Source organism: Carcharodon carcharias, chromosome 7 (assembly GCF_017639515.1).
Source record: "Carcharodon carcharias isolate sCarCar2 chromosome 7, sCarCar2.pri, whole genome shotgun sequence".
In the NCBI taxonomy this organism is placed as follows: Eukaryota; Metazoa; Chordata; class Chondrichthyes; order Lamniformes; family Lamnidae; genus Carcharodon; species Carcharodon carcharias.
The window spans coordinates 111,501,628-111,517,201 of NC_054473.1; the positions used below are offsets into that span (position 1 = coordinate 111,501,628).

At 44.5% G+C, this 15,574-nt stretch overlaps 1 protein-coding gene across 1 annotated transcript in view; it reads right to left on the reverse strand.

Annotated features, from left to right (window-relative positions):
* The window catches only part of LOC121280217 (RNA-binding Raly-like protein), an 883,916-nt gene that overhangs the window by 143,483 nt on the left and 724,859 nt on the right, over positions 1–15,574 (reverse strand). The window lies entirely within an intron of this gene.

A 15,574-nucleotide genomic window follows, 5' to 3' on the forward strand; every position in this document is an offset into this window, starting at 1 on the left:
AGTAATCTCTTTGTGATTCTCAAATTTCTTGCTGTGTTGACAAAGCTAAATGTTTATCTGAATCCACGTATCAGACATTTTGCCAGGACCACCCGACAGGCATTCAAAATTGCCTCACTCACAGGCTAATAACCTACCTCATCTTCCGATTATCCATTAGGCCATGTAATGAGAACTGCCCCATGCGTTAGAGAGCATTCAGTTGTGACTGCGGGTCAGCAGGCAGAGTCTTGCAGAAGAATTTATCTCGAAATCGTTCATGGAATTGCTGCAATAGATTCACTCACACACTTGTGTTCAAAAAATGCTGTCTGGCACAGGGACTGATCTTGTGATGCAGTGTGCTGTACTCAATTGGTGCCACAGCATTAGGGGCTGGGAGGGGAGGATCAGATGGAGCAATGGGGGAAAAGAAGGAGTGCATTGGGAAGGGGAGAGAAATAACACTCCCAACCCACATCAAGGCTCTGAGCTCTGAAAAACCCCACTGGCTGTTAGAAATTTGTCCTAGATGTGGCGGTTTTGATTCAACTGCCCCTTTAATCAGCACCAGATATTCAGCTCATTCCCATTCAAGGCTTGGAACTGCAGGTGGCAAATACCAATTGAGACAACTTGGTTGTGAAACTCATTGGAACAGGAGTAGGTCATTCAGCCCCTTGAGCCTGCTATGCCATTCTTTCAGATCATGGCTGGTCTGTATCTCACCTTGTTCAATCAGCCACCAGCCGTCTTTGTGGGAGCCACTCCATTTTGAAGAACCATAGACCAGGGTTTAGTAGCACAGCACTCATTGGAACATGGCACACCCTCCACAAAGGGTGCTCTTTCTGTTTATACTGCCACCAATGACTTTGCTGTTTTCTGTGTCTTTGCAAGAAGAACTGTGGGATCCCAGGGTGAACACTCTATGCATTTCCCACCTCCCCCTTTATTCCTTCATGGGATGTGGGTGTCACTGTTGCTAGCAGTTGCTGCCCAACTGAATGGTTTTCTAGGCCATTTCAGAGGGCAGTTAAGAGTCAGCCACAATGTGTGGATCTGAAGTCACATGTAGGTCAGACCAGACCAGGTAAGGTTGGTAGATTTCCTTCCCCAGAGGGGCATCAATGAACCAGATAGGATTTTATGACAATTGACAAAGGTTTCATTGCCACCCTTACTGGGACCAGCTTTCAATTCCAGATTTATGGCAGACTCCACCAGCTACCACAGTGGGATTTGAACCCATGTTCCCAGACCATTAGCCTGGGCCCCTGGATTACGAGTCGAGTGACATTACCATTATGCAACCGTCTCCCCAGATTCATCTTGTCTGCAGTGTGAATTCTGACTGGAACTGTTGGAGGCTCTGTCCTATTTCAGAAGCTTTCAACCTGCTGTCGTGAGATCACACAGAATGGAAGGAGCCATGGCCAAATCTATGGGCCATACAATTAGTTTTAAACAAATCTTGTTCTGATGAAGGGTCATCAGCAAGAAACGTTAACTTTGTTTCTCTCTCCCCAGATGCTGCCTGACATGAAGAGTGTTTCCAGCATTTTCTGATTTTTATTATACATGAAAAGGTTTAGTCATTGAGTAACAACAAGACGTCTGACCACTAATCACTGGTGAACCATCGGAGTGAGTTCCATCATTTCTTGTGTTCTGTGGAAATCGGGAACCCTTCCCCACTAAAGGTTGCAGATGCTGGGTCACCTGAAATTTTCAGGACTGAGATTGATAGTGTTACAAACGGAGGGGGTTTAATTTAGAACAGCCCTGATTTCTCCACTCTCTACCTGTCCGTAAACAGAAAGCTGTTTTTTTAAAATTTTGATTTCTCCCTTTATAAGTGGTGGCATATTTTCCCCAACCCCCTCAGTTTTGGAGTGATCCAATCCTCTGTTAATAACCCCACAGCAAACTTGAGATGGAGTAAAATCAGAGGGTTAGTTTATTTTACACACACTCAAAACGCAGGGTGGTGGCGGGGGGGGTGGTGGTGGGGGGGTTGTGGGCAGTGTTGCTATGTAATTCTGGTAGATTCACACAATAAAAGAGAGAAAAGGGCAAGAAGGGGTTCAAGGCAAAGACCACAGACAAAAAAGAAGAATTTTGGTTTCACGTGAGTCCAGAATCAACAATCAAAAGTCCAATGGTGTATTCCTTCAGAGGCTAGCAGGCTGAAACTGTTGCAAGATGATCCACTTTTCCAGAATCATGATGGAAGAACACACGTAGTGATGAGTAAGTCTTGTAGGCGCAGATACAGAAGTTCAGATGTTCCAGTGGAACCCAGTGTAAATGAGGGCTGGGCAATTAAAAAACCTGGGCCGCGCTCTTTCTGTTGCTACTTGTTAGGTGGTCAATGGTAGACATAGGCAGGCTGCTGGCCTGAAGTCCTGCTTCTCTTCGGAAGTTAAACAGTGACTAAAGACAGAACCCAAAAGCTGTATAATTAAAGCGATTTAGATAGCTCAAGACTTAGTCATGTGAAAGAATGGTTTTGGGTCGAGCTATTTAGCTAAAGAGGCCTCGCGTTAAAACCCATTGTGCTTTGAGCAGGTAACTGTAGAACCAGTAGCACAACATTGGAGATGAGGAGTCCCAATAGCTCTGCCTTTGTCCAGCACTGGCTGCTGCAGACGCCTCATTTCCTAGCCCTTTCTGTTGGCTCGGCTGGAATTTTTATACAATGCAAGGAGTGTTACATTCTAGGAGTTTGATGAGTTAGCCTTCGTCCATTTTTAAATTGCTCAGAAACTCCCAGAGCTATCACCATGTGGTCATCTGTGGCCATTCTAATCAGTCCAGCCATTTGTCTATTTTAAAAAGATAAGTTTATAAAGTAGCCAGGATGATATAGATGTATGTATTTTTCTTCCTGTCTTCTGATCATGGCAGTAGTTTTTTCAGCGAAGTGTTCAAAAGAAGATGGAGAAAGGGGAGGAATAGATCAGCCATGATCTAATAGAATGGTGGAACTTGCTCAAGGGTCTGATTTTGCTGTGATAGTGGTACGATCCTCAGGCACCCTCGGGCTCCAGAGAGAGAATGTGGATCCATTCTTGGGGGTCCCCCCATGGGCTGCTACATAAATACACCATTTGGTATGCTGTTGAGCCATACATAATAGGAAAGTGTCAGGTTCAATGTTCATATGCTGAGTTTTCTAATTTCATCTCAGACCCCTTTGCTTTAGCTTTCTAAACAGAAACTAAACAGCTTCCAATCCTGATTCAATTGGTAGCACTCTCACTTTCTGTTGAGGGTTCAAGTCCCACTCCAAGGAAGGAATGATATGGGGGGGTGGGGATGATACAGTGGTGGGATGGGGGGTGGGGAGCATGCCACCTCCGGAAACCAAATGGAGCTGACCTGCCCCACACCACCCCTCTCAACAGCCATAAAGCGTTGCAGGCCGGACAAACGAGGACTGAGTGGGGACGGAAGTCCCGCCCTCTGGAGCTGCCCGCCAATCCAATAGGCCGGCAGCTCCATCAGTCCCAGGAAGGTATAAGTGGCGGCTGCCAGGACTGCAGAAGGAAAAGAAGATCAAGGCCCATGGATCCCCGGAGCAGGTAAGCATGGGAGCATGCGCTGGGAGAGTTGGGGGAGGTTAGGAAGAGGGGCGGGGAAGCGGAGGGGGGTGGGTTTAAGGAAGGGAGTGGGTAGGAAGGAAGGGGGCATTCGACCTAAGGCGGGGCGTCCCGTGGATTGGCCAAGGGCCATCCTCGAAGAGCGACTCCTCCCTTCCTTCCTGCCCTTTAAACATTTAAGTTTAAAGATCGGGCTTCCCACTTCCACTCTGCTGCCCAAGCCAAATGTCTTATGGCGCGGGTAGTGTATTATCAGGGTCAATTGGCTTGACAACAAGCCTAATTGATACTTAATTACTCATTTAAATATGCCAAAATTGGCAGCCTGCCCGACCCCTTATTTTGGGGGAGAGTTCGGGCTGGGCGGGAAGGTGGTGGCATGGGTGCTCACCCCCTTCGGAGGCATGTAATATTCAGCCCCAGGACTAGAGCACAAAATCAAGACTACTGTCTTTTCAATGAATGTTAAACAAAGGTCCTGTCTGCTTCTCTCAGGTAGGTGTAGAAAATCATGGTACTCATTATTTCATAGAAGAGCAGGGGAGTTCTTCCCGGTGTCCTGGCCAACATTTATCCCTCAATCAACATCAAAAAAACAGATTCTTTGATCATTATCTCATTGCTGTGTGCAAATTGGCTGCTGCGTTTCTGATATCGCAAGTGACTACACTTCAAAAGTACTTTTAAAAAACTTATTCTTTCATGAGATGTGGACTTCATTGGCAAGGCCAGCATTTGAGCCCATCCCTAATTGCCCTTGAACTGAGTTGCTTGCTCTGCCATTTCAGATGGTCATTAAGAGTCAACCACATTGTGTGGGTCTGGAGTTATATGCAGACTGGGAAAGGGTGTAGATTTTCTTCTCTAGGGCATTAAAGAATCAGGTGGCTTTTTATGACAATTGATGATAGTTCCATAGTCACTAAGACTAGATTTCAATTCTAGATTAGCTAATTAAATTCCACTAGCTGTCATGGTGGGATTTGAATCCATGTCCCCAGAGCATTAGCCTGGGCCTCTATAGTATTAGTCCAATGACATTACCACTCTACCACCATCTCCCCAATGTACTGCATTAAGCTGTCAGTTGAGGTTCAGCTGGTTGCAATCTTGCCTTCTGAGTCAGAAGGTTCAGGGTTCAAGTCCTACACCAGGTCTTGAACATAAAAATCATAGCTGACACTCCACTGTAGTACTGAGGGAGTACTGCATTGCCGGAGCTGTTGTCTTTTGGATGAGACGTCAAATCAAGGCTCTTGTCCACTCCCTCAGGTGGACATAAAAGATCCTATGGTATTATTTCAAACAGGAGCAGAGGAATTAACCCCAGTGTTCTTTGCCAATATTTATCCCTCAGAAAATACCACTAAAGCAATTATCTGATCATTAGCGCACTGCTGTTTGTGGGAGCTTGCTGTGCACAAATTGGCTTCTGCGTTTCCTATGTTACGGCACTTCAAAAATACTTCACTAACTATAAAGCAATTTGGGACATCCAGGGGTAATGAATGGTGCTATATAAATGCAAGTCTTTCTTTATGTCCTGAAGTTGTGAAAGGTGCTATATCAGTGCAAGTTCTTTCTATTTGTATTACTATCCAGTAACCATAGCTGGAAAGAGTGTTGTATGTGTGTGTTCCACAAGAGGACAAGATTGGGTCTTCTTAATTTCACAGTGACAAATAGCCTGTGACACAGAGTATCAAAAACTCCCATTTGGACAAGTCATCAAGGAATGTTGGCACTTGTACAATTGTACATCAGCACGTGGTTTCAGGAGAGGAGGAGAGAAATCAGAACAAGACATGTATATTTCCAAGTATATTGCACCAACACAATATATACCGTACCCTCAGTAAATATACCACTTCTATAACGGCAGCAGCACATTCTGTAGCTGTCAGCAAGAGTTTCTGGTCCTAAGGTAATTGTTCATGTCAATATATGATTTATGATTTATTAAAGTTGGTAACACTTGTTAGAGTAAGTTGCACTCCAAAGCTGAGTGCAATCCCTTGGCTCCCTGAAGTATGACAGAGCTATTTGGCAAATACCTCAGGTTCTTTTGCACACAAGCAAGCCCTAATTGTTATTATATTCAGTTGCAAAAAACTGAAATTGCTGCACTCGTCCCACTTCCGACAGGTCCACAGAGAATACTGCGAAGGATCACAGATTGGGGGTAGTGAGGAGTCCCTTACACAGAGCACATCCTTCTCCAACTGAAGGACATCACATAGAGCGTAGGCGTGAAAGAGACATTTGTAATGTTAAGTGTAGTGATGAATTTTGGAAAGTACACCATGAAGAAGCAGCATCATCAAAACGGTCCTACTTCGAGGGAGTTGCAGAAACAAAGGGACCTTGGGGTGCTCTTTCACAAGCCTTTGAGGGTGGCAAGGCAAGTTGATTATAGGGCTAAGGAGGCACACAGAACACTTTGGAAATAGGGGCATTGAATATAAAAACAAAGAACCCTCCTAAAACTTTACTAATCACTGATTAGGCCTCAGCCAGACTATTGAGCACAATTCTGAGCACCACACTTCAAGAATGATGTTAAGGCTTTGGAAAGGGTGTAAAGGAGGTTATTCAGAATAGGGCTACGGTGAAGGCCTTCAGTTATGTGGAAAGACTAGAGAATCTTGGATTGTTCTCCTCAGAGGGCTAAGAGGAGACCTAAGGGTTTTGATAGAGCAAGTAGGGAGAAACTATTTCCCTTGGCAAGTGGCTGGTTTAAAAGCACTGGTTTAAAATAATTGGCAAAAGAACAAGAGGAGACCTAAGGGGTATTGTTTTCACACAGATGAAAAATGCAGTACCTGAAAGGGTGTTGGAATCAGATTCCATAGTAACTTTGAAACAGTCACTGGATATTCAAAGAGGGCTAATTTACAGGAATTATGGGGTAAAAACCGGGTTTGTGTGAAAATTGGACAGCTCTATCAAAGAGCTAGCACAGGCACAAGGGGCCAAATGGCCTCTACTGTATGAAGCTACAAATGATTCTTTCTCTAAAGTCTACATAGCTAATTCAGAGGTCATCCTCTTTGATTATAGGGTTGCTATCAATAGCTGTTCAAATTCAGTGCCTTTATTGGAATAAGAAGCAGAGGAAGAGGAGTGGGCCATAGAGCCCACTTGAGCCTGTTCCACTAAAATGATATCATGGCTGATTTGTACTTCAACTCCATTTATTCCATATCCATATCAAAAATTTATTGATCTCAGCCTTAAAACTTTCAATTGCAGCTTTGGGGAGAAAAGATTTCCTGATTTCCAATACTTTGAGTCAAAATGTTTCTGATTTCACTCTTGAATGGCCCAGCTCAAATTTTAAGATTGTGTCCCCTTGCGATTCTTCCACCAGTTGAAGTCATTTCTACCTCATCAATAACGTTTCAAATACCTCCATTAGTTTGCCCCTCAGTCTACTAAACATAAGGAATTACTAGCCAAGGGTATCCAAACTGTCCTTATCCTTTAAGCCCAGTGTCGTTCTGGGCACTGTACCCCTCCCCAAATTTATCTTTCCTGAGGTTTGATGCTTAAAACTGAACGCAAAGCTTCAGATGGGGTCAGATAAAAACTTTTTACAACTGTAGCATAACTGAATGTTGGTATTTTAACCTGCCTTGAGATAAAGCACATCACTATTAGCCCCTTTGATAACTTCTTGTACCTGTGCACTAGTTTTTAGTGATTTTTGCATCTCAAAGTCTAAATCTTCCACAGCTCGTGGTCTCTCACATTAAGGAAATATTCCAGTTTCTCTTTTCTGGATCCAAATTCACATTTCCTCATGTTGGTCTTCATCTGCCACTTTTTGCCCACTAACTTAGTCTGTCTTTACACCGTTGTAACATCATACTTCAAACCACATAGCTTATTGTGTATCTTAACTTATTGTCATCTACAAACTTGGATATACAAAGAATAATTTGCATCAGAGACTGAACTGGACTAGCCATATAAATGCTGTGGTTACAAAATCAAGTCAGAGACTAGGAATCCTGCAGTGAGTAACTCACCTCCTGACTCCCCAAAGCCAGTCCACCATCTATAATGCACAAGTCAGGAGTGTGATGGAATACTCTCCACTTGCCTGGATGAGTCCAGCTCCAGCAACACTCAAGAAGCTTGACACCATCCAGGATAAAGCAGCCTGCTTGATTGACACCCCATCCACAAACATTCCCTCCCTTCACCACTGACATGTAGTGCAGCAGTGTATACCATCTACAAGCTGCACTCTCTCGGTGCTGCACTGGAATGTCAGCCTAGATTATGGGCTCAAGTCTCTGGAGTGGGATTCTGAACCCACAACCTTCTGACTCAGCAGGTGAGAGTGCTCCCCACTGAGCAATGGTTGACACCACAGCCGATGACTCTCTATGTCTTTATCTGTTCGTTAATAGTGAATAGCTGAGGCCTCAGTACAGAGCCTTGAGGAATAGCACCTGCCACACCTTGACAATTAGAGAATATTCCCTTTATTCTTATTCTCATTCTCCTACCTTCCTAGCAATTACTAACCCTAAACACAAGGTTACTTGCAATTCCATATACTCTCATTTTTGCTAATAACCCCTTTTGTGGGTTGTTGTGAGAAACCTATTTGGCTCATTAACATCCTTTAGGGAAGTGAAATCTGCTGTCCTATATGTGACTCCAATCCCACCACAATATGGTTAACTCTTTACGTCTCTAGCCTGCCATCCAGTTATGTCAAAAATCTACAAAGGATATGGACTGCACCAGTTTATGAAGATGGCCCAGCACCACCTTCTCAGGGCAATTAGGGATGGGCAATAAATTCTGGCCTTGCCAGTGATGCCCATATCCTGGGTATGAACTTTTAAAAGGGTGAATGGGACATCAGATTCCCAGAGCATTCTACTTTACTGAACTGTTCATAGCTTTCCCCAGGAAGCTGACTACTGTGACTGGATGCATAAGTGGGCAAAGGGGATGAGGCAGAACATTAACACTTTCACTGGTAGCATTACTTCTAGTGCTGAAGAAATGCCTCCAACATGACACAGACCAATACTTAATGGCAAGTTTCTTTCTGTGTGCAATCTACAGCACTTCACAGCTGTGTCAAACTCAATAAGTGAAGATTACATGCAATAGAGGCAGTTCAATCAAGACAAATAGGCATGCCTTCAGTTTGGATGACTTTCAGATTTGTATTCTAATCCCTTTGATGTTAGTTTGTGCTGATTATTTTCCACCTTAGCTCCATTCTTCATCAGTAAGGAGCTCCTCATTTGTGTATTAAAGTCCTTCAACTGTAACATAGATTATTATACATTGCTTGTGGCCTCTGGAACAGTTCGATAACAACACTGTGAGACCACTTTATCTTTAGTCTTTGCAAGTAGCACAACATGACTACGTTTCATTTTGTTGCTATCTCTCTCATGAATCCTTTTTTTAAAAGCAGTCCACAAGGGCTTAATGGGTAAATGTCCAATGTAGCAGTGAGCCATACAACAATTTCCATTTAGGTAGTGTCGTAAACATTCAAATTGGCCCAAGGCATTTCACAGAGGTATGTGGGAAACAGGTAGACTGTAACATGTGAGGTTGTGTACAATAAGTCAGGAAAGGAGAGATTAGGAAGCATGAGCAAAGATTTGAAGCTTTTAAAGGAGCTTTTAAAGAGAGAGGTGCAGATAAGGAAGGGCTTCAGGAGAATTGGACCTGTAGTATTTTAGAAATTGCAATGTGAATTTTGTCCATTTGAAGCTACCATCCATGCATTACCACTGAGTCTAGAATAAAATAAAGGAATCCATTGTTTAAGAGTGTGAATACTTCTTACTGAATACCTCACTTTTTCTTCTCAAGAACTTCATGGTTAAAGTGCTGCATAAGAGTCTGGATTCAAAGGAATGGAGAAATCAGAGAGGGGGATATAAGATGAGTGGAGCAAAGGCATCAAAGAATTTAAAGATGAGGAAAATATTTTATATTTGAGGTATTCAGGGGCAAGGAGTCAATGTGGGTTCATGAAGATGGTTGAGCAGGATCATACAGGATAGAAAATAACAGCACTGTGGGTGTACCTACACCACATGGACTGTAGCAGCTCAAGAAGGCAGCTCACCACCACCTTCTCAAGGGCAACTAGGGGTGGGTAATAAATGCTGGCCCAGCCAGTGAAACCCACACCCTGTGGATGAATAAAAAAAAATGCAGAGTTTTAGACAGGTTCTGGTTTATAAGAATAATTAGAAACAGGGAGGCCAGCAATTTGGGTATTGGAGTAATTCTATCTAGATGTGCTACAGGTATCAGTCTTTCAGTGGCAGGGGTCTGTGGTGAGTTGACCTGGGTAATGTGAAGGCAGAATTAATCAGTCCTTGCCATGGAAATTGTATACAGTCAGAATTTAATCCCAGGGTCCAACAGAACATCAAGGTTGCAAACAGTCTGGTTGAAGATGAAAGTGAAGTTTGAGTAGGACAGTGGAGGATGGTTTTGATCTTTGTAATGTTTCATTGGAGTTAAGTTTGAGACTCATCCAAGACTGGATGTCAGAGAAACAGTCTGTCAACACTGAGACAGTTGAAGGGTCAAAAGATGTGGTGGAGAAGAATTATCTTTAATTTATATCAGAGAGCTGACCTTGTGTCTTTGGATATCACCAAGAGACAGAATGTGGATAATAAAGAGAAGAGAGCCAAGGTTAGCTTGGCAGACTCAAAAGGAAAGGGCAAGGGAGTGGGAAGAGAGGCCAGTGTCAGAGATGCTGTGGCCAAATTCGGATAGGTTGGAGCGGAACCAATCAAGGGCAGTCACACGGAGCTGGGCAACAGGGAACAATGTTGAAAAAAATGATGTGCTTGTCAGTGTCAAACACAGCACAGAAGCCATAGTTACAGAAAATGTTGTTTGTGACTTTGGTACACACATATAGGCAGTGCTGTGCTTGCTGATCATACACAGGGCAGCACTATGAGTCTCAACACCCCTGGGTCAGTGAGTGGAAGAATATCAGCAACAACAGTTTGGATTTATATAGCACTTTTAATATAGTAAAACCTGACAAGGCGCTTGATCAGACAATAGTGGACGGCGAGACAAAGTGGAGATATTAGGAATGGATGACCATATTGATCGAAGAGACTGGATTGAAGGAAAACCACATAGAAGTAAAAGAGAGAGCCAGAAGAGACTTAGGGAGAGAATTAGGTGCTATAGAAGAGAATGGGTGTTGCACAGAAGACTGAGGTTGCAGGAACACAGAGTTCCCAGAAGGCCATAAGGCTGAAGAGGGTTAGAGTGACAGGAAAGGTGGGGTCATGAAGAGATTTAAACACAAAAAATAATTTTAAATTTGGACTGCTGGGGAAGCGGGAGCCATTGTAAGTTAATGAGCAAAGAGGTAAGAGTGACATGGACTTGGTGCGGCATGGAACATGGGCAGTAGAGTTCTGGAGGATGGAAAATGGGAGGCCAGCCAGGACAGCATTGGAGTCGTCATTTCTGATGGTAAGGATGAGGGTTTAACCAGTGAATGGGTTGAGACCAGGATAGAGATATGCGATGTTATGGAGATTCAAGCACAGTCTTTGTGATGGAGGGCATACAGAATCAGAAGCTCAGCTCAGGGTCAAATAGGATGTCAAGGTTGTGAACACATCTGGTTCAACCTGACACTGGAGAGGGATGGGATCAGGGACCAGGCCGTGGAAATAATGCGCTGAGTCTTGCTGTTGTTTATTAGCCAGGGTCTCCATGCAAACAAATTGGCGCTACAATGATTGTATTTTTAAATTGGTTTTTAATTTTGGTTCTTGCCTCAGCTTGGAGTTTGCTGCCCAATTCAATGTTTAGCACAGGTATGACGCTAGCCAGACTCACTGCCATGTATATTACATATTGGGTGCCGCAGCAGTTATCCCTCTCAATTACAGACATCAGACATATACTGCACACAAAATCACAGAGAGATCACATTGTGTGTAACTGTGGACCTGTCAGGGTATACTTGGTGACGTTCAGTCGGGGGTTGGGGGGGATCATGGATAAAAAGAACAAAAGCATGAAAATATCTCCCAAAGTATATGTCTCAATCCAAAGAGCCGGGGGTCATCCCGTTTGGATGAATTGTTTCAGGAGGGCTTGCCAGGAATTTAACGTGCTTTCTAAAAATTCACTTCCCAAGGGATTTATGTGCAACTTCTATTTATAGAGCCCTTTCCTCCCACCTGTCCTGCCATCTTTTTTTATAGGCCAACATAATATTTCTGTTATGTGGATGTTCTGGCAAAGTGAGGCTGCACATGGTATTGACCTTACGTTGCTCACTAAGGCATATCAGTACATCTGTGGCACTGTCAGATGATACTGCTCCTCCTGGAATGCAGTCTATTGTACTGTGCCCACTTATAACCACTAAGAAAGGTCAGTTTTAATGGAATTCTGCTAAACAATCAACCATGAACGAAAATCAATTGGCCACTTCCCCGGCATGTTTTCAAAATCTGGGCCTAGAAATTCAGGGGCGCTATTTTGGAGCTTTTGGGGGTGAGGACCAGCAGGATAAGCTCCCTGAATGTTGAATGCTGAACCTCAAAGCACCCGCCCCTTCCCACCCACCTCTGATACCTCCATGGAGCTAGCGAGCTGCACAGAGGTGTTGGCATCGGGAGGAAATATGGGGGTCCTTCCTGCCTGTAGGAGCTTAGCAGGCCAGTGAGCGACTGCTTTTCATGGGCGACTTTCAAAGCCGTGATTATTCTTTCCTGCCTGCTACTCCTGTATGTCCTAAAGTCACTAGCTCTTGACCCAAGAAAGCTCCAGTGGGACCTGGTGGCTGCTGGTATCTCTTCCGCATGCTCCGTGGGTGGCTGTGACTGAGTGTCAGTGGGCTATTTGACTGTGGAGGGCATCATTTCATAGCCAAATTCCATCCTCACTCACCATTGATCCTCTCATACTTTTGTCAGATGATTTTTCTTCTCTGTATTCCATAAGGGGCAATCTTGGCTGAGATCAGCTCAGATCAGGGCCCTAGCTAAGCTGTTGCAGTATGGCTACAACACTGGCATCTAACCAGCAAAGTGGAAAATTGCCCAGGTATGCCCTATACACAAAAAGCAGGACAAATACAGCCTGGCTAATTACCGCCCCATCAGTCTCCCCTCCATCAGCCGTAAAAGTGATGAAAGGAGTCATCAACAGTGCTATCAAGTGCCACTTGCCTAGCAATAATCTGCTCAATGACGCTTAGTTTGGGTTCTGCCAGGGGCACTTAGCTCCTGACCTCATTACAGCCTTGGTTCAAACATGGACAAAAGAGCTGAACTCCTGAGGTGAGACAAGAGTAACATCAATGCCGCATTTGACCAAGTGTGGCATCAAGGAACCCTAGCAAAACTGGAGTCAATGGTAATCGGGGGAAAACTGTCCGCTGGTTGGAGTCATACTAGCACAAAGGAAGATGGTTGTGGTTGTTGGAGGTCAATCATTTCAGTTCCAGGACATCACTGCAGGAGTTCCTCAGGGTAGTGTGCAAGGCCCAACATCTTCAGCTGCTTCATCAATGATTTTCCTTCCATCATAAGGTCAGAAGTGGGGATGTTCACTGACAATTGCACAATGCTCAGCACTATTCATGGCTCCTCAGATAGCGAAGCAGTTCATGTTAAAATGCAGCAAGACCTGGCAATATCCAGGCTTGGGCTGACAAGTGTCAAGTACCATTCACACCACGCAAATGCCCAGCAATGACCATCTCCAATAAGAGAGAATCTAACCATCACCCCTTGATATTCAATGGCATTACCATTGCTGAACTCCCACAATCAACATCTTGCAGGTTACCATTGACCAGAAACTGAACTGGACTAGCCATATAAATTCTGTGGCTACAAAAGTAGGTCAGAGGCGAGTAACTCATCTCCTGACTCCCCAAAGCCTGTCCACCATCTATAAGGCACAAGTCAGGAGTGTGACAGAATACTCTCCAGTTGCCTGGACGAGTGCAACTCCAGCAACATTCAAAAAGCTTGACACCATCCAGGATAAAGCAGCCCGCTTGATTGGCACCCCATCCACAAACATTCACTCCCTCCGCCACCAATGAACAGTAGCAGCAGTGTGTACCATCTACAAGATGCACTGCAGAAACTCACCAAGGCTCCTTAGGTAGCACCTTCCAAACCCATGGCCGCTACCATCTAGCAGGTCAAGGGCAGCAGACATATGGGAACACCACCACCTGGAAGTTCCCCTCCAATTCGACTTACCATCCTGACTTGGAAATATATCGCCGTTCCTTCACTGTCACTGGGTCAAAATTCTGGAACTCTCTCCCTAACAGCACTGCGAGTGTACCTACACCACATGGACTGCAGCAGTTCAAGAAGGCAGTTCACTACCACCTTCTCAAGGGAAATTAGGAGTGGGTAATAAATGCTGGCCTAGTCAGCGATGCTCATGTCCCATGAATGAATAAAAATAAATATAGCACAGACCATAATCAAAGCTGGAATCTTCCGGTTTGTATGAATTGGTGATACACTGGCTGGTCTTCTAACACCAGGTTGGTGCAGAAGCTGCATAATACCCTGAGTCTCAGAGACAGTCCCCTTCAATGAGTCTGACAACATCAGGGACATCTATGTAAGAGAACTTTATTATTCCAGATCCTCATTAATCCAAAGGTTACTGGGAACTCTTCATCTCCATTGAGTCTCAGGCAGTCAGTATAGATCAACCACCAAGGTTGAAAAGAGTGGAAGGTAGATCAGGTTGATTAGATGGCACTGAGCTCAGGTTCTATTGCTTGAAAATTGTCAGAAGGGGAACAACTGGAGGAGGGCCAGAGTTTTGAAGTGCTGGGAAATAACAAGTTGGAGTTGATGACCGTGACAGGCTTTGATTTCAGCACAGTGAACGGTGGGGCTGAGGATAGAATTATCTGCAGCTTAGAAGAGGGAATTTCAGAAGACCGTGTAGGTAATGCAGAGGCCAGAAATCCTCTGCAGTGATGCCCTCCACAGTCAAACAGCCCACCGACACTCAGTCACAGCATGCTTACAGCAACTCTGCTTTATAACTTGAAACATTGCAGAAAATCTTTTTTTAGTTACTAATTTAGAAACTGCAAAGGAGTTTTCTGAAATGGTAAAGAAAACCTGGAGCCAGGTGACATACAACTGCTGACATCTTGCTTCCTGAGGATCATTTTAAAGCAATGATTATAACTGCACATACTCTACATTACATCAGTGACTATGCTTCAAAAGTGATTTGTTGACTTTGGGCTGTCCTGAGTTCGTGCATGATGCTATGTAAAGGCAACTTATTTCTTTGCTCTGATTTCAGTGCCTTTTGTTAGCTTCTTACCAGTGGCTGTGGCCGTGACCTGTTTAATTAAAGAGGGCTAAGCACCCATTCAGGGTGGAAAGTGAGAGGCAGCTTGGTAATTGTGACCGACGCCATGTCGAGGCTGACTGCAGGGTGTTGGCACAAGGAGAGCGTTCCCAGGTGTGGAGTCAATAGGACTGCCCAATCTGCAACTGAAGACGGAGTGGTGGGTAGAGAGGGGGCACTGGAGGGGAAGGATGCAGCGTTGAAAGGGAAGAGCTTAAGGAGGCTGCAATGGTGTGGAGAGGCTAGACCATAGAGAATATTAGGGCTGAGGAAAGGGGCATTGAATGTGATGTGTCGTGGGAGCAGGGGATTGATGGAGGTGGACAACAGCATTTTGCATGAGATGTAAGTTATGTAGCAACATGGAAATAAAAGCAAAATACTGCGGACGCTGGAGATCGAAAATAAAAAAATAAAAACAGCAAGTGGTGGAAAAGCTCAGCAGGTCTGGCAGCATCTGTGGAGAGAGAAACAGAGTTAAGGAGCAGCATATTATGGGAGGGCAGGTGGACGCATAGCCCTGTCTTCCCCACTCCAGAAACAGTGTCGGCCATGGAGCCAACTTCCTCCTTGCCAGCCTGCCCTGCAGCCAAAAT